The sequence below is a fragment of the Vulpes lagopus genome, chromosome X (genome assembly GCF_018345385.1).
Source record: "Vulpes lagopus strain Blue_001 chromosome X, ASM1834538v1, whole genome shotgun sequence".
In the NCBI taxonomy this organism is placed as follows: Eukaryota; Metazoa; Chordata; class Mammalia; order Carnivora; family Canidae; genus Vulpes; species Vulpes lagopus.
In genome coordinates, this window is record NC_054848.1 from 105,404,519 (window position 1) to 105,422,270 (window position 17,752).

The following is a 17,752-nucleotide window of genomic DNA, read 5'->3' on the forward strand; positions in this document are numbered from 1 at the left end:
TGTCAATTTTCATAGTAAAAGACATGTATTAGTTTTCTAGGGCTACCATAACAAAGTACCACAAACTGGATAGACTAATCAAAATAGATTATCTCACAGTTCTGGAGGCTAAAAGCCTAAGATCAGGTGTCATCAGAGTTGGTTCCTTCTGGAGGCTTTGAGGAAGAATTTGTTAATGTTTCTCTCCTAGCTTCTGGTAGTTGCTGGAAATCCCTTGCAGACATATCACTCCAGTCTCTGTCTCTGTCATCATATGGGCTTCTCCTTGTGTTCCTGTGTTTTCATGTGGTTATTATAAAGACACCAGTCATTGGATTTAGGGCCCAAGCAAATCCATTATGACTTCATCTTAGCTTGATTACATCTGCAAAGACCTCATTTCCATTTAAGATCACATTTGCAGATACTGGTGGTTAGGACTTCAACATCTTTTAGGGTACACAATTCAACCCACAGTAGGATACTTTTGGAATTTTTATTTTGCTTGTTTTGTTTTTCTTAAGTTAATTTTTTAAACCATCTATTTTATAACCCATTTTTTAAAAATATGAGAATAAGAGGTGATCATATTGAATATATAACATATGTTATAAATGTTTATAATGTTTATATATCATAAATATATGCTTATTGTATCTGTATGTTTATGTACAGACATATTAGTTTTCACACTGTCAATAAAAGGATAAATGAAAATGAAAGTATGTTTTTAAAATATTTTCAAGGCATCATTGTTAAGCCTTAAAAATGTATTTATGTTCAGTCAAATATTCCTGTTTTACTTATACTGTTATAAAAGACCAGCACTCCAGATTCATCCTGACATGAAGACTCACTGTAGTAATAATTAAGATTATCAGGTCAGGGGAAGAATATGGTTCTGAAGATTTATAATGACTAAATCAACCAATCAAGCTTGTTATTTCAAGCATATTCAATTAAGTATCTAACGAATACTTTCTCTGTACAGGAAACTATACTTAAAATTGTAGTATATATGAAGATAAGTGAAATACCATCTCTGTCTTCAAGCAGGATAACATAAGTACAAAAATAATACTGATACCAGGCAGTGTAAGATGACTACAGATACACACATATGAAAGAACCTCTAAACTATGAAAGTAGGAAAGAAAGACAACATTGGGATGATAGGATTTTAGAAGCCCTTTAGTCTAACTCTCAATGCAGAAATCCTTTTAAGAGTTCCAGACAAATGATCTTTTAGCCTTAGTGTGAAATCTTGTAGTAATGAACTGACTCTTCTCACACGACAGTTCATTCTGCTGTTGGACAACTCTCACTATCAGAAAGCTCTTATGTTAAAAGGGGGGATGGGGTGAGAATTTGTATCTAAGTGGCCTGTTTCATTGGCTCTTTAGAACTGAGACAAATCAAATGAGCTATTAAAAGCAGATGAGTTAAGATTCTAATTCTGCATTAATCTTTGTCCCTGCTCCTTGAATTATTACTACTCCCACTACAGGATATATTTAATCTCATCTCCTAAATGAATTTTTAAAATTCACCTAGAAGCAACTATATATAAATATCCATGATGAAAATGCATATATGGTACTTTGGATATCTATGGAGAAAACTAATTACAGTTTGCCTCAAGTGTTTTTAAATATTTTAGATCTTAAAAGTTGAGCTTGAAAAATCTATCATATAGGTAGGCTTCACTGTCAGATAGTTGAAATTGTGCATTTAGAAAAGGCCAAAGAACAATAAATACTCTGGCAAAAAGGTAGTTGGTTTCCCTTAAGTTCCATGGTATCTCACGGATTTCTTACAATGTGGTTCTTAACCCAAGAGTAAATGAGATTTCTTTTTTTAAATGTCTATAATGTATGGGTGGAGAGAGCCATCTATCATATAGGAATCTTGGAAACTTGTTCAACTTTCTTTTTTTTTAAGATTTTTAAAATTTATTCATTCGTGAGAGACACAGATAGAGAGGCAGAGGCACAGGCAGAGGGAGAAGCAGGCTCCATGTAGGGAGCCTGACATGGGACTTGATCCCAGAACTCCAAGATCACGCCCTGGGCTGAAAGCAGGTGCCAAACCACTGAGCCACCCAGTCGTCCCTCAACTTTCTTAATAGTGGGAAATTTAATGACCATGGCCTCTCAGAAGAAATGCATTAAATTAATGCAGTTATTATCAGACCAATAACCTATATATACATGCAATTGGCAATCTCTGTGGCATCACTGATAGCAAAGTAAACTGTAACCTAACTATATCAACCTCTTAGAGGAGTGACCAGGCTACATTATGAGTGCAGGAGTCAGGAGATCTGACTTGTGGCTCTAACTCTGTCACTCTCTCTGTGTGACTTGCTGCAGGTCACTTCACCGATCTGGGCTTCAGATTTCCAATCTGTAAAATAGAGTTGAACTAGGTATCTACAAGGTTCTTTCTGCCTCTTAAAATTTTATTGATTCTGTAAAAGCATCTGCCTTCATCTTTGCTACTGTAACAGTGAAAATCATAGTGACACTAGACTTCAGAAGACTTTAAGACAATATTTAGGAAATTAGAGGGCTTTATGCCAAATATTTTTATTCTTTCTGGAAACAAGAAATTCATTTTGTTCAGCCTCATCAATAGTTTCCTCTCTTCTATGAATTATGCATGTTTTATGATGAAATGTGGAAAGCTAATTTCCCCCTGGTTTCTTGTTTTGTGTGGATAAATGGTCCTCTCAGGATTTCCATATTAATAACAAGTTCCCACTGACAAAGCATGCACAATAAAATTTTCTTTCTAGTAACTACAGCTTGAGACAAAACAAAATAAAGATACATTTGGTATGTTTGCTTCAGAGAAGCAAAGGAGACAGGGCAAAAAAGCTACATCAACTATAAAAACTTGGCCACAATTCACATTCATACTTAACTAGTACTAAAAAGCTAACGACCAGCAAAACAGTTTTTCTTTTTCCTTGTTAATTATTATATGGCTGTAAGAAAAACCCTCTAACTTCAGTTTAGTTGATTTCATGGCCTGGCTTTCATGCTTGGTAACTCTCTACTGAACACAAACAGAAAAGGACACACTTGAAAGTCGCCAACAGCTGGTTTGTGACTTTGTGCTGAGGAAGGAAATATTTTGAAATTACATTATCCTGTGGAGGAACCTAATTATACTTTCCATTTCTAGCCCAACTCTTAAGAGGGGGTGGGGTTAGTTTGCTTCCTCAACTAGACTTATATTAAGCTCTGCAGTACTTTACATTGAGTCCTATTCTTAGATAATCTTTTCATAAGTGTGAAGCCTTTGGAAAGGCAGTTGCTGAGGCTAGTGTGTTGGGACTATCAAGGCAAGTTCAGCTAAAACTCTCTTAAACTTTAACTGGAATACATTCCCATGCCATATGGATGAGCAGAGATTTAAAATTTGTAGTATACATAGCTATTGATAGTTTGGTGAAAGTGGTGTTTGAATTCACTGTGGTGGGTTCTTAATGTCCTTTCGGAGGAAGTTTGTATCAGAAACCTTCATAATGTGCACATCTTTTGGTATAGCAATTCTAGAAATTTTTCTTAGGGAAAAATATGGGACAGTTTGGAAAGGATGTTTACTGTAATGTTATTTGGAGCTGTGAAAAATGTAATGTTTTCAACAAATGGTGCTAGGGTAAGTAAATATCCACATGACTGATAATGAAGTTGGACTCCTACCTCACACCATATAGAAAAATTAACTCAAAAATAGATCAACAACCTAAATATTAAGAGCTAAAATCATTAAATTCTTAGGGGAAAAACAGGGGTAAATCTTTATGACCTTGGATTTGGCAGTGGATTCTTAGATATATCACTAAAAACATGAGCAACAAAAGAAAAAAATAGGTAAGTTTAACTTTATCAAATTGATAACTTCTGTGCATGAAAGGACATTAATAAGGCAGTGAAAAAGATAACCTATAGAGTGACAAAAATATTTATAAATCATATCTGATGAGTTTAATCTAGAATATGTGAAGAAGTTTTATAACTCAGGCACAGGGATGCCTGGGTGGCTCAGCGGTTGAGCGTCTGCCTTCGGTTCAGGGCATTATCCTGGGGTCCTGGGATCAAGTCCCACATTGGGCTTCCTGCATGGGGTCTGCTTCTCCCTCTACCTATGTCTCTGCCTCTCTCTCTGTGTGTCTCTCATGAATAAATAAATAAATAAAACCTTAAAAAAATAACTCAGCCACAAAAAGACAACCCAACTAAAATATGGGCAAAGGACTTTATGAATAGGCATGTCTCCAAAGAAGATATACATATGGCCAATAAGCACATGAAAAGGTGTTCCACATCTTTAATCATCAGGGAAATGCAAATCAAAACCAGAGAGAGCTATCACTGCATACCCACTAGGTTGGCTAGAATCAAAAAGATAATAACAAGTTTTGGTGAGGATGTGGAGAAATAGAGGACCCTTGTCCTGGTTGCTGGTTGGAATATAAAATAATGCAGTGACTGTGGGAAGTTCCTAAAAATATTAAACATAGAATTATCATATGATCCAGCAGTTCCATTCCTTGAAAACTAGGCCTCAAATAGATACTTGTGTGCTAGCGTTCCTTGTGGCATTAATCACAATAGCCAAACGGTAGCAACAACCCAAGTGTCCATCACCAGACGAATGGTTAAAAATGTGTTCTATACATACAATGGGATGTTGTTCATCTATAAAAAGGAACGATTTTCTGGTACATACTACCACATAGATGAAACTTGGAAACAGTATGCTAAGTGAAATAAGCCAGACACAAAAGGACAAATATTGCATGACTCCACTTATATGAGATACTTAAAATAGACAAATTCATAGAGACATACAGTGGATTACAGGTTACCAGGGGCTGGCAGAAGGGGAATGGAGAGTTATTCTTTAATGCTCATATAGCGTTTCTGCTTGGGATGATGAAAAGGTTTTGGAACTAGATAGTGAAGATGGTTACATGTTGTGAGTGTAATCAATGCCATAGAATTGCATACTTAAAAGTGATTAAAATGGCAAGTTCTATGTAACAAACAAAAGCCCTAGTATTTAACATGAATAGATCAGCTAAGCCATCATTTCTCAGGATGTTTTATAAAATGTGAATACGTGTCCTGAAGAATGAAAGAAGGGGAAGGCCATGGGGGAGGGGGCAATCTATGGTCAAGTAAGTTTAGGAAAATGAGTTAAAATCATTTCTTAAACATTGTGAAAGCCCAAGAAAAGAGATATGGTATGAAACATTTTTAAACTGTTTAACTTAAGTTCTTGTTTTTGAGGGTCATCTTGTGGGAGTATGTTATGTTAGACCCTTTGGAAAACACTGGGTTAAACAAATAAGAGTACATTCGTTCCATGGAAATCTGTGTACCCATTAAGAATGATGACACGGTCATATATCACTTGACATGGAAAGATGTTTATACTATATTGTTAAGTAAAAAAGCAGTGTGATTAATGGGATTTCATTTTTGTTTTTAAAAAGTATATGTATATATTTTATACAGATATATAAAAGAAAAAAGTTTGTAAGGCTGTATGCCAAATGCTTAAGTCTCTGGGTGGTGGGAAGATGGATGATTTTGTTTTCATTTGTTTTTCTCTTTGCTTGTCTGTATTTTCATATTTTTCCATATGGAATATTGGTTACTTGTATAATCAAGAAATAATAGAAGTTAAAATAAATATTTTTTAGAAACCTATGGGCAATTATTAATTGTATGAGGGAGAGGGTGAGAGGATCAGGACTCCCTTACCGCTTATTGGGTGCTTCACTTCTACTTGAACTTTCACTAAAGGAGAGTGAAAGGGCCTTTCAACTATTAGGAAGTAATACTAATTCAAAAATGCTTACTGATTTTTTTTTTGCTTCCTGATATTGAACCAAAATCTACTTCCCATCATTTGGTCCTAATTTGTCATAGGGAATGCCATAAAATAAACAAAATCCATCTCCTAGTAACAAGCATCGGTAAGGATGTGGAGAAATAGAGGACCTTTGTACATTGCTGGTTAGAATGTAAAATAAAGCAATGTCTGTGAGAAACATTTTGGCAGTTCCTCAGAATATTAAACAGAATTATTATATGATCCAAGAATTCCACTCTTTGAAAACCAGGACTCAAACGGATACTTTATACTAATATTCCTTGCAGGATTATTCACAACAGCCGAAAGGTGACAACAACCCAAGTATCTGTCACCAGATATTTGGCAACAGCAATCATCATTTTACTCTAAGTTTCCACTCTAGTCTTTATGTGATGGTTCCCAGACCTGATTCATCCTAACTATTGGCCTCTGAACATTTTCCAGTTTGTCAATATCCTTCAAGTGTGGTACCCAGAAATGACCACAACACTCCACACATTTCTTCTCACATCTCGTTATCAGTTCCTTAAGAAATTTGGTATTTGATTTCTCTAATTAAAAAGTAATTTCCGAATACTTCCCAGGTCAGTGTGACTGTACTTGGAATTCTATCATAAGATTATATATGAGAGATACTCAATTAGCTATTTTCCCATCTTTTAGTTTCTTTTTTTTAAAGATTTTTATTTATTTATTCATGAGAGACACACAGAGAGAAAGAGGCAGAGACACAGGCAGAGGGAGAAGCAGGCTCCATGCAGGGAGCCTGACGTGGGACTCAATCCTGGGTCTCTAGGATCAGGCCTGGGCTGAAGGCGGCGCTAAACCGCTGAGCCACCTGGGCTGTCCCCATCTTTTAGTTTCTAAGCTATGTAGCTAAATAAAATATTCCAGTTCAGTTCCTCATCCAGTCTCCTGCATTTATTAAAATCTTAGTAGAACTCTTTTTATCAAGCACTGAAAAGAGCATGGGGAAGAGCTTTCATACTGTTGGGGAAGGCAGAAGAGTCCCTGCAGTTTGGCCAAGGAATGTGAAGAACCTCTTGTCCTATACCATTTTCTACTGTTTTTCCAAGCCATTGGTTCCAGTTTTGGGAGGTCAAGCTGCATCCAGATTGACTGGCCTCTCTATTAAGAGGCACCTAACAAGATGACAATGACAAGCCAGGGTTCATGGTGATGTAGAATATCATTTCTTGTCCTTTATCTAATCCCAGTTCCCCTAACCAACCTAGTCTATGCATGGGTCTTCTTTTCAGCCTAATGAATCTTTTGCCTTTTATCCCTTTTGCCATGCCTCCCACATGGGGGGCACTATTTAAAAGATCCTGGTAAACTGTATATAGCAGCCCATTGCCTTCTACCAGGCATATGTGCCTGTAAACTTGTTTTGTTTGTTGGTTGTTTTTTGTTTTGTTTTGTTTTGTTTTGGTTAGTGGAAGGGAAGCTTTATTGAGGCCACAGGGTCTTGATGCTTGGGCAGAAGGCTGCCCTGCAAAGTACACTAGCAGAGGGGACTTATTTGACCTTCATGGGGCACAGGTTGTTGGTGTGGCCTCACTTTTTCTTGGCAACAGTTGACAGCACCGGGGTGCAGACAAGAATAACTCTTGGGGCAGATCCCCTTGTTGCAGTTGTATTTCTGAGCCAGCTGGTGGAGGGCAGGCCTGATGATGCCACCCCACAGGCAAAGCACCAAGTGCACTCTGTCTGGCTATTGTAACCCGAGAGAGTATGGCCATCCTCCAGCTGTTTGCCTTCAAAAATCACACTGCTGCTGGTCAGGTGGGATGCCTCTTTGTCTGGGATTTTGGCTGTGACATTCTTAATGATGTCATGGGGCTCGACCTTGAGGGTGATCCTCTTGCCCATCAGAGTCTTCACAAAGTTCTGCATTTCTATGTCCTCAAGACTGCCGCCACCACCCCCACTCGCCCACCTTGTTCTGTGTGCTTCATTTTTTTAAGAGAGTAGTTTCTTCATTGTAGGGACTGCATTTTGGGGCATAGTTTACACAGGATGTTTAATACATGTACTTGCTAAGCAGAAGTAACTTTAAATCAGCTTTTGGGGGCACCTGGCTGGCTTAGTTCGGTGACTTTTGATCTTAGAGGTGTGAGTTTGAGCCCCACATTAGGCATAGAGATTATTTAACAAAAAATTAAAAATCATAAAATATATTTTTGGGCACCTGGGTGGCTCAGTTGATTAAGCATATGCCTTTGGCTCAGGTCATGATCTCAGGGTCCTGGGATGGAGCCCCACATCAGGTTGCCTACTCAGCAGGGAACCTGCTTCTCCCTCTCCCTCTGCCCCTCCCTGCTTGTGTGTGTTCTCTCTCTCATTCTCAAATAAAATTTTTTTAAATCATAAAATATTTTTTAAAGTCTTCACATTTTGAAGTTTTCCATTTACACTAATTCTTAAAATATACTTTATTGAGTTAAAATTTACATGCTTATCACAGATTGCACCCATTTTAAGTTTACATTCAAGATACAGATCACTTCCATTGCCACAGAGAATGCCCCCCCTTTTTTTTAAAGATTTATTTATTTATTTATTCATAGAGATGCAGAGAGAGAGAGAGGCAGAGACACAGGCAGAGGGAGAAGCAGGCTCCATGTAGAGAGCCCGACGTGGGACTCGATCCAGGGTCTCCAGGATCACGCCTTGGGTCGCAGGCAGCGCTAAACTGTGTGCTGCACCACCAGGGCTGCCCGAGAATGCCCCTTTATAGTTAATCTCCACCCCCACTGCTGGCTTCAGGCTGTCACTGATCTCCTTTTCGTTATCGCTATAGATTAGATTCTCTTTTATAAAATTTCATATACATATATAATCTTATAATATGTACTCTTTTGTGTCCACTGGTTTTGCTTAGAATGTCCTTGAGAGGCAGCCGGGTGGCTCAGCGGTTTAGTGCCGCCTTCAGCTCAGGGCCTGATCCTGGAGACCCAGGATGGAGTCCTGCGTTGGGCTCCCTTCAGGGAGCCTGCTTCTCCCTCTGCCTGTGTCTCTGCCTCTCTCTGTATCTCTCATGAATAAATAAATAAAATATTTTTAAAAAGAATGTCCTTGAGATTCATCCATGCTGCTTCCTGTATCAGTAGTTCATTATTTTTATTGCTAAATCATATTTCATTGTATATATAAGGCACAATTTGTCCATTCACTTTTTGATGCACACTTAAATTGTTTCCAATGGGGAGGCCATTACGAATAAAGCTGCTATGAGTATTTGTGTTTTAACTTTTGTGTGGATGTATATTTTAATATCTCTTGAGTAAATACCTAGTAGAATTGCTATATTATAATGACGAGTGCATGTTTAGCTTTATTAAGAAATTGTCAGCCTGTTTTCCAAAGTGATTTCACCATTTTATATTCCCACCAGCAATGCATATTCACGTAAGTAGTTCATGTGTGTGGTTCATTTAAACAGTATTTTCATTTTGAGATTCTGCTTTTCTAAAGGATTTGTTGTGTTAAAGTTGCTTAAGATAGGAAAGCCATCAGTGAAAATAAGGAAATTATTTAAATAATTTAAATATGCTTATTTAAAATATTAATCGGATTATGTTTGTTTTCAAAAGATAATCCCATTTGATTTAGAAAATAAACTGACCTGACTTTCTCCAGTTTTCTAAAATTCTTAGAAATAGCTTCATATGACTTCCTACTTATTTTATTTAACTTCACGATAATTTCATAAATAAATTATATTCAGAGAGAAACTATGGCATGCTAAGCACCCAGTAACGTAGTAAATGTGTATTGGCCTCCCAACCTCCCTCACTTACTGGCAAGAGAAGAGTCTGACTTTATAAATGTTTTCCAGTGTCCTGCTGTAGGTAATCTGGAAAGCTATGAAACATGGTATCAGCCTTTGGATCTTGGCCACAAGAAAGGAATTTTTTAAAAAATAAAACAACACACTAGATGTACTTGGTCTGTTTCACCTTGCCTAAGATTCAGAGGTTTATATAGAGTACACGTTACCAAGCAACAGGCTTCGCTAATCTCACTTTAGCAAATAAGAACTCCAGTGTAAGTGCCAGGGTTGTTTGGGTCTTGTCTGGGACTCCTCAAATGCTGGGCAGGGGGAAGGAAGCCATTCATGTGCTAGAAAATGTGGTGCCACATTCACCAGACTGTCGACTAAAGGATTTTGATATCTCCTTTTCTACATTGTGAAATCAGGAGTAGTGTGCTTGCCTCTAGAGATTTCTATCCAATGATAGATGGTCTGATCTGCACAAAACAGATTTAATGACATTTTCCTCTGTGATACAGGACCCGCATTAACACATCACATTTGTGGGCTATTTGGGGTCATCCAGCAACACCTGCTCTGCACCAGATAATTGACCCCTTCTGCTCCTAGCTTTTTTGTTTCCATGAGAAACTTTTCTTTAATCTCCAATTTTCTCTAAGCCATTTAAAAATATATTTATTCTGCGCAAGAGTTCATCTCTCCTTTATAAATCAAATATTGAAGAATTGCACTGATGCTCACATTCCAGGGTTACCACCTTATACTCTTCTTGGTTGTAAGCCTTTCAAGGAGCCTGGATTCATCTGTGTGGCTTTGTGGAATTATTATTCAACGGTAACTGAAACCAGGGAAAGACATCTCTGGTTCAAATTCTTCGATTGCATGTCTCAGAGTCCCATATTGTTTCCTATGAACGAAATGGCTTTTTTTAGAAATGAAGCACACTCCTCAGGAAGTTTGAATAGCAGGAGTATGCTTTGAAAGATGTAGCAGGTTAAGAGAACCTAGGCATAGTGTCTCTACCAATGTGTTATTTATTGTATTTGTACTCTGCTTCTTTCCCCAAAGGACTTGAAGTAGAGACATTTGAAGTTGATACAGTCTGTCTCCATTTCTTTTCACCTTGCTTTCTGCTGCCCATATCTCCCCAGCTGTCCAGGTGCCAGCCTCCCCTCCACTGGTGTCTGCCCAGGTTTGCCCTCTTCCACAAGGGTCCAGGGTCAATGCTCCAGAAGCTCATCTTCTTCCCTCTTCTAATCAAAACCCTCATCCTATGTGGAGAAAAAGGAACCCTCACACACTGTTGGTGGAGATGCAAACTCAGGCAGCCACTGTGGAAAGCAGTACAGAGGTTCCTCAAAAAATTAAAGATAGAGCTAGCCTATGATCCAATACCTCTGCTACTGGGTCTTTACCCAAAGAAATAAAAAAACACTAATTCAAAGGGATACATGCACCCCTATGTTTATAGCAGCTTTATTTACAATAACCAAGATATGGGAACAACCCAAGTGTCCATTGATAGATGAATGGATAAACACACACAGAAATATTACTCAGTTATAAAAAAAGAATGAAGCCTTGCCACTTGCAACGACATGGGTGGATCTAGCGGGTATAATGCTAAGTGAAGTAAGTCAGAAAAAAAAAAATAAGTCAGAGAAAGACAAATACCATAGGATTTCACTCAGATGTGGAATTTAAGAAGCAAAATAAATGAACAAAGAAAACAAGAGACAAACCAAGAAACAGACTCTTAACTCTAGAGAACAAACTGGTGGTTCCCAGAGAGGAGTGGGTGGGGGGTGGGGGAAAGAAGTGATGGGGATGAAGGAGGGCACTTGTGATGAGGAGCACCTGGATGCATGGAAGTGCTGGATCACTCTATTGTACATCTGAAATTCATATAACAGCATATACTGACCATTACTGGAATAAAAAAGCAAATCTCCCATCCTAACAAGTCTGAAATCAGTGTTGATATTCTGATTAATATTCTTCACAGGAAATTTAAAGTGACCAATGAAGTTAATCCTGTGGAGGGTTGTTTGTGTTTTCAAGCCGCAATTTAGTTCTAATCTCAGTCTTTGGAATTGAGGGGGCAGTGGTCAGGGGGTGATATAGCTGGGAGCTCTGGCCCTTTCCTGTCCCCTCTCCAACCTCCCCTAGCACAATGAAGACTGGGCAGAAGCCAGGGACCTTCTCTCCTCTATCCCCACTATTGTCCCCATTTGTTTAGGAGCAAGCTGAGACTTGGGAGGGCTACTCAGCATCCAAGTTTCATCCTGGGGACAATAGTGACACCTATAGCACGGAGTTATTGTGAAGACACAATTCTGTGCTGTCTGCAATACACTGAGCTACCCGGCAAATTCAAAGCATGCGATTTTAAAAGTGCTTGTTATGATTGTTCTTATTTATTTACTAGCTGGCGTCTGAAAGGAAAGGAAGAGGCCAACCCTAGGTATCTCCCAGTCTCCCTTTGTAGACATTTGTGGCATGCTATACTGTGTTTCCACTTATACTGGTATTATAAAGCTTCCTTTAAAATAACTTTGAGTGGGAAGAAGTAAGTTGATTCAAGCAGAATCATTAGGTATCTTGATGGTGGTATGTGGATATGGCAGAGATGGTGGTGAGTAAGGTCAAACTCTGTAGTGGGGCGGCCACTCTAATACTGTAGTGTGAAATATTAATACTAATTATTATTGTTACTACCTCCCCAACTCCCAGCACTCCTGATCCCTCCAGCCTGATCTACTTTTTCTTTTTACTATAGGTACTATAGAACTCATCACCTTCTTTTTTTTTTTAAAGATTTTATTTATTTATTTTTTGACATAGAGCACAAGCAGGGGGAGCAGCAAGCTGAGGGAGAGGGAGAAGCAGGGAACTGGACACAAGACTCGATCCCAGGACCCTGGGATCATGACCTGAGCCAAGGCACACACTTAACTGACCAAGCCACCCTGGCGCCCCAGGACTTAACCACCTTCTAACATTTTCTGTAGTTTACTCATTATCTTTATTGTTTATCTCTCTTTGTTGGAACGTAAGCTCCTCCAGGGCAGGAATCTTTTTCTGGTTTTGTTTAAGTGAACACAGTGCCTAAAACAGCACATGGCCTGTTGGAGACCATCACTAAATACTTGATGACTGATGAAATGAATGACCATGGCATTCTCCATCCTTTATAATCTGGTTCCACTGTTTTCTGACCTCACCTCTTGTCATCCTCCTCTCTGTGTGTTACTGATGCCAGCAGTATCCTGTGCACGCCATTTGCTCCTCCATCTCTGTGCGTTACTTACATTCTTTCCTCTGCCCTGAATAAATAATCATGGATCTATACAAAGATTTGGTTTTAAAAATGTTCATCACTGTCTGAGTTTGTATCAGTGAAAAATTTGAAACAGACTCAATATCCATCAATCAGAGTTAAGTTCGAGAAATCATGATTACTCCCACTTCATGGAGGACAATTTGGCACCATCTATCAAAATTACAAAAATTACATATGCGCATAGCCTTTGAATGAGCAATTCTGCTTTTAGGAATTTATCCCACAGCTATACTTGCTCATATACCAAATGAATGCATGTTGGTGACTCACTGCGGTGCTTTCGTCACTCCTATTAGACACAACAATGACAGAGCTCATTGAATTATTATGTGGAACTATATTTATTGACGTGGGAAGATCATAATAGCTGGCATTAATTCAGGCACTGTGATAAGTGTTTTTTATATATTTTTATCTCATTTAATCCTTATAACAGCCCTGTGAGGTAGTTACTATAATAGTCCTCATTTACACAGGAGGAAATGGATTCAGGGAAGTGAATTTACTTATCCAGGGTCAGACAACTAATAAGTAGCAAAGCTGAGATGTTTGAAATATTATGATGACAAAACAATATGTACACTGTGATCCACTTTTATAAGAAAAAATGCATATAGATAAATGTATAGATGTGCATGTAAAAAGCTTGGAAAGATATATATCAAAATATTAACAGTAGGCTGATGTGATTTGGGGTGGTTTCTCTTTTCTTTTTGCTTATAATTTTCTGATTTTTCTGCTAAATTTGGGGGCTGACTTGACAGGAGGAAGTGCTGCCAGGAGGCATGAATTACTTGTGTAAATTTAAAGATGACAACATTTCAAAAGTTTGGTGGTAGTGTGGAACAGTGACACAGATTTGTGGGAAGTGTTTCTAGAGTGAGAGGAGAAACACCAGCAGGAAGGGAGAGCTTGCCCAGAGGGAAAGAGGATGGCTCCTGGCGCCAAGTGCAGGAGACGGGTGAGAGAACCTAGTGTCAAGGGCACCAGCGGCGGAAAAGGCAAACTTAAGGAGGAAGTCCCTGGTCCCCATGAAGCTGAAGGGTTGGGGACAAGCAGGCAGAGGGGGAAAGGCAGAAAACTGGAGGAGGGCAAGGAAAAGAGGGAGAAGTGGGGGAGTGTCTGCCCAATGACCTGTATCCTATCACTGAAATCCAGAGCTGGCCCTCTACTAAAGGGTTGGGCTGAGGGGGCCAGGTAGGGGATCTGAGGAGAGGGAGAGCATTTGGAACAATCACGGAGAGAAATTTGATACAGATACATAAAAGGACTGCCTCACAGCCCTTGGGGCCCTGCAGAGGCTGGCCGGCTGGCTTTGTAGCGGAGCCAACTTCATGACCTTCTCCAGCAATAGCTAGCAGCCTGGGAGTGGGGGGTGGAGGGAATGGATGGTGGGATTTTCATGGGGCTGCAGATTGGCAGGGCAGGTGCTGCAGAAGGTCACTGGGAGAGTGAGTCCAGGGGTCAGAGCTAGATGGCTGGATGGCTGGTTGTGGGGCTGACTCGGAAGGAGGAAGGGGTGCCAGCAGACTCCTGAAGGCGTCTGGGAAAGGAGGAGGGAGGAAGGACAGGCTGGGGGCTGAGAGTACAGAGGGAGACCCATAGGAAGCTGAGGGCAGAGTGGCGTTTCTGGGTCTGAGATGGCGAAGCCTCTCCTGTGGCGCCCTGGGAGGAAGTGGGAAGCACAGCAAGGAAAGCAGGAGGATAAAAGGGTGAGGAGAGGGGTGTTCCTGTGGCTCAGTGGTTGAGCGTCTGCCTTCAGCTCAGTTCATGATCTCGGGGTTCTGGGATGGAGCCCCTGTGTCAGGCTCCCCGCAGGGAACCTGCTTCTCCCTCTCCCCCCACCCCTGCTTGTTCTCTCTTGCGCTCTCTCTCTCTCTGCCTCATGAATAAGATCTTTTTAAAAAGAGGGTGAGGAGAGCATTAAAATAACACCTAGCTGATGGAGGGCAGTTTGGCAGTATCTATCAAAATTACAAATGCACGTTCCCTATCATCCAGCAATTCAGCTTTGAGGAGTTTCTTATCCGATACACTTACTTGCTTTTGTGCAAGATGGATGTGTAAGGGGAGCCACTGCAGCATTGTCTGCAACAGTCGCAGATTGGAAGCAGCCTAAAAGTCCGTCCATAGTGCATTAGTCACTTAAATCGTGGTTCATAAAATGGAATGCTAGGTAGCTGGAAAAAGGAGGACGTTTCTCTTATTAAGTGGAAGAAGCAAGGTACAGATCCGTGGGGATAGTTCACAGTCTATTTGCTGACGCATACGTAAAACATCTCCAGAAGCATACATAAAAACTGTTCATGTAGGTTGCCTCTGAGGAGGCACAGCGGTTGGCTGGGTGATAGGATGTGTTTGGAAAGCAACTTTTCACTTGTCCTTTTGTTTTGTGGCTTTTTTTTTTTTTTTACTTTATGGAAGTGTAATTGACAAAAATTGTGTATATTTAAGGTATACAAAGTGATGTACCTTTTGAATCTTGAGCCATGTGGATATATTACTTACTGAGAGAATAAAGTAACTAGGGATCCCTGGGTGGCGCAGCGATTTGGCGCCTGCCTTTGGCCCAGGGCGCGATCCTGGAGACCCGGGATCGAATCCCACATCAGGCTCCCGGTGCATGGAGCCTGCTTTTCCCTCTGCCTATGTCTCCGCCTCTCTCTCTCTCTCTCTCTCTCTCTCTCTCTCTGTGACCATCATAAATAATAAATTTAAAAAAATTTAAAAAAAAAGAATAAAGTAACTAAAAACATTATATGTAGACATACATATATCTATGTATAATTTGGATCTCTTTTCTAGATATTAAATCATTAAAATAAAAGCACAACAAAAACTCCCACTGAAGAGTTTGCTTCAAACCAGTACGTTTGCAGGGTAATGGGTGGGAATTTTGGGTGCGATGAAATTGACCATGCGTCAAAATAATTGCTGAGCCTGGGCAACGAGTATATTGGGGGTTCATTTTCATCTGAAACGTGAAATTGCCACTTTGGTTGGGTAAAAATGGTCACATTGCAACCATTTCATGCAGGTTAAGTTAATGCTGTTCTCATTATTTTTGTGAATTTTCCATAATATAAAAGTTTTCAAAGAACGGAAAACAAATGAGCTCCCACCAGGATCTTGCTAGGAATATTCATATTCTTTCTCATCCCAGCCCTTATATCTTGTAATTGAGTGGAAATTCCCATTCCCCCATCAACTTCTGAAACAGCAGTACTGCCTCCCTGATTCCTTTTATTCTGAGACCCAGTACTATTCTCAGGGTTTTTCCTGTTAACAACCTGTTGTGTGTTAATTGGGTACCACCTTCCCCTTATTGCTGGTCAAGCTCATTGTGTTCTCAAAAAAATCACTTCTTTAGTTTCTTAAGATCATTTGACGTTCTCTTCCTGCCTCACAGTCTATTAATAGCAAGCCTAACTAATTTGGGGCCATGCCCTTATCCAGGTGACGTATATTTATCAATCTGGAGGCTGATGTCTCTGGGACACTCAGTATACAGCACCACAAAGTTCATCCTATGCCATCAGTAAGCCCACTTATGTTCAACCTTTCAGTCTTAAGTTATTTTGCTTATGTCTGCACTACTTCTGTTACCTCAGGAGCTATGGGGACTTTGGCCTGGCCCCCAACACCTGCTAATCCATGCCTTGTTGTCTGTCTTCGGGAGTCAGGTGGCTTCCCCTTGCTGCCTGCAGGCCTGGGCATCTTCCCGATGTCCCACGATCTGTCATTCAGCTCTGCTTGCATATCCCACCGGCATCCCAGACTTAATTAGTTCCCCCAACTTGAGGCCTCCTGTCTACTTCCCCAGGCCCCCTTCCCCAGGCAGTCTGCCCTTAGCCTACCTTCCTTCCTTGTGCTTTCAAAGCTTTTCTTTATCATGCTGGAATGTGCTGGTCTCCTTTTGTGTCCTGTCCATCCCAGACTGTGAGCTCCTGGGCTAAGGATCAAGATCATGCTTTATGCTCCCTTGAATATCTCACACTGAGCACAGCATCGGACACACAGTTACATGCTCAAAATAATACATTTTTACAATGTTAATTTGTAATACTTTTGATGTACAGAAAATTGTACCCAAAAATGGGAAAAAGAACTTTCACATGCCCTTTATCAAGATTCATCTGTTAGCATCTTGTTAAATTGACCATTCTCCCTAAACACAAACACACACACACACACACACACACACATTTTTGTGTGTGAAGCATTTGAGAGTGAGTTGTAGACATCATATCCCTTTGCCCCCAGTACTTCAATACGTATTTCCTAAGAACAGGGGCATTCTGTTAGATAAACAAAGTAGAGTTGGCAAATTTAAGAAATATAACACTGATACAGCATACTAGTATATAATCTTCAGGTCATTTTCGAATTTTGCTAATTGTCCTAAGAATATCCTTCATAGCTATTTTTCTTCTGGTCCATGATGCAGTTTAGGATCACACATTGTATTCAGTTGTCATGTTTCTTAACTCTCTCAAGTGTCCTTCAGTCTAGAACAACTCCCAACCTTGCTTTGTCTTTCATGACATAAACCTTTTAGAAAAGTACAGGCCAGTTATTTTGTAGAATATTCCCCAGTTGAGGTTTGCCTGATGTGTCCTCATGATGAGAGGTTATGTATTTCTGGCAGGCGTAAAACAAAAAAGGCATACAATGATTGTTGTGGATGTTAACTTTAAATAATTAGTTAAATGCCCGCCATGTTTTTCCACTATAAAGATATGACTTTTCATGGGGCG

The 17,752-nt window shown here is 39.8% G+C and overlaps 1 protein-coding gene and 1 pseudogene across 4 annotated transcripts in view; one reads left to right on the forward strand and one right to left on the reverse strand.

Moving 5' to 3' along the window:
• LOC121483598 (PABIR family member 1-like) overlaps positions 1–17,752 on the forward strand; it is a 70,003-nt gene that overhangs the window by 44,807 nt on the left and 7,444 nt on the right. The window lies entirely within an intron of this gene.
• On the reverse strand, positions 7,393–7,770 carry LOC121483599 (annotated as a pseudogene).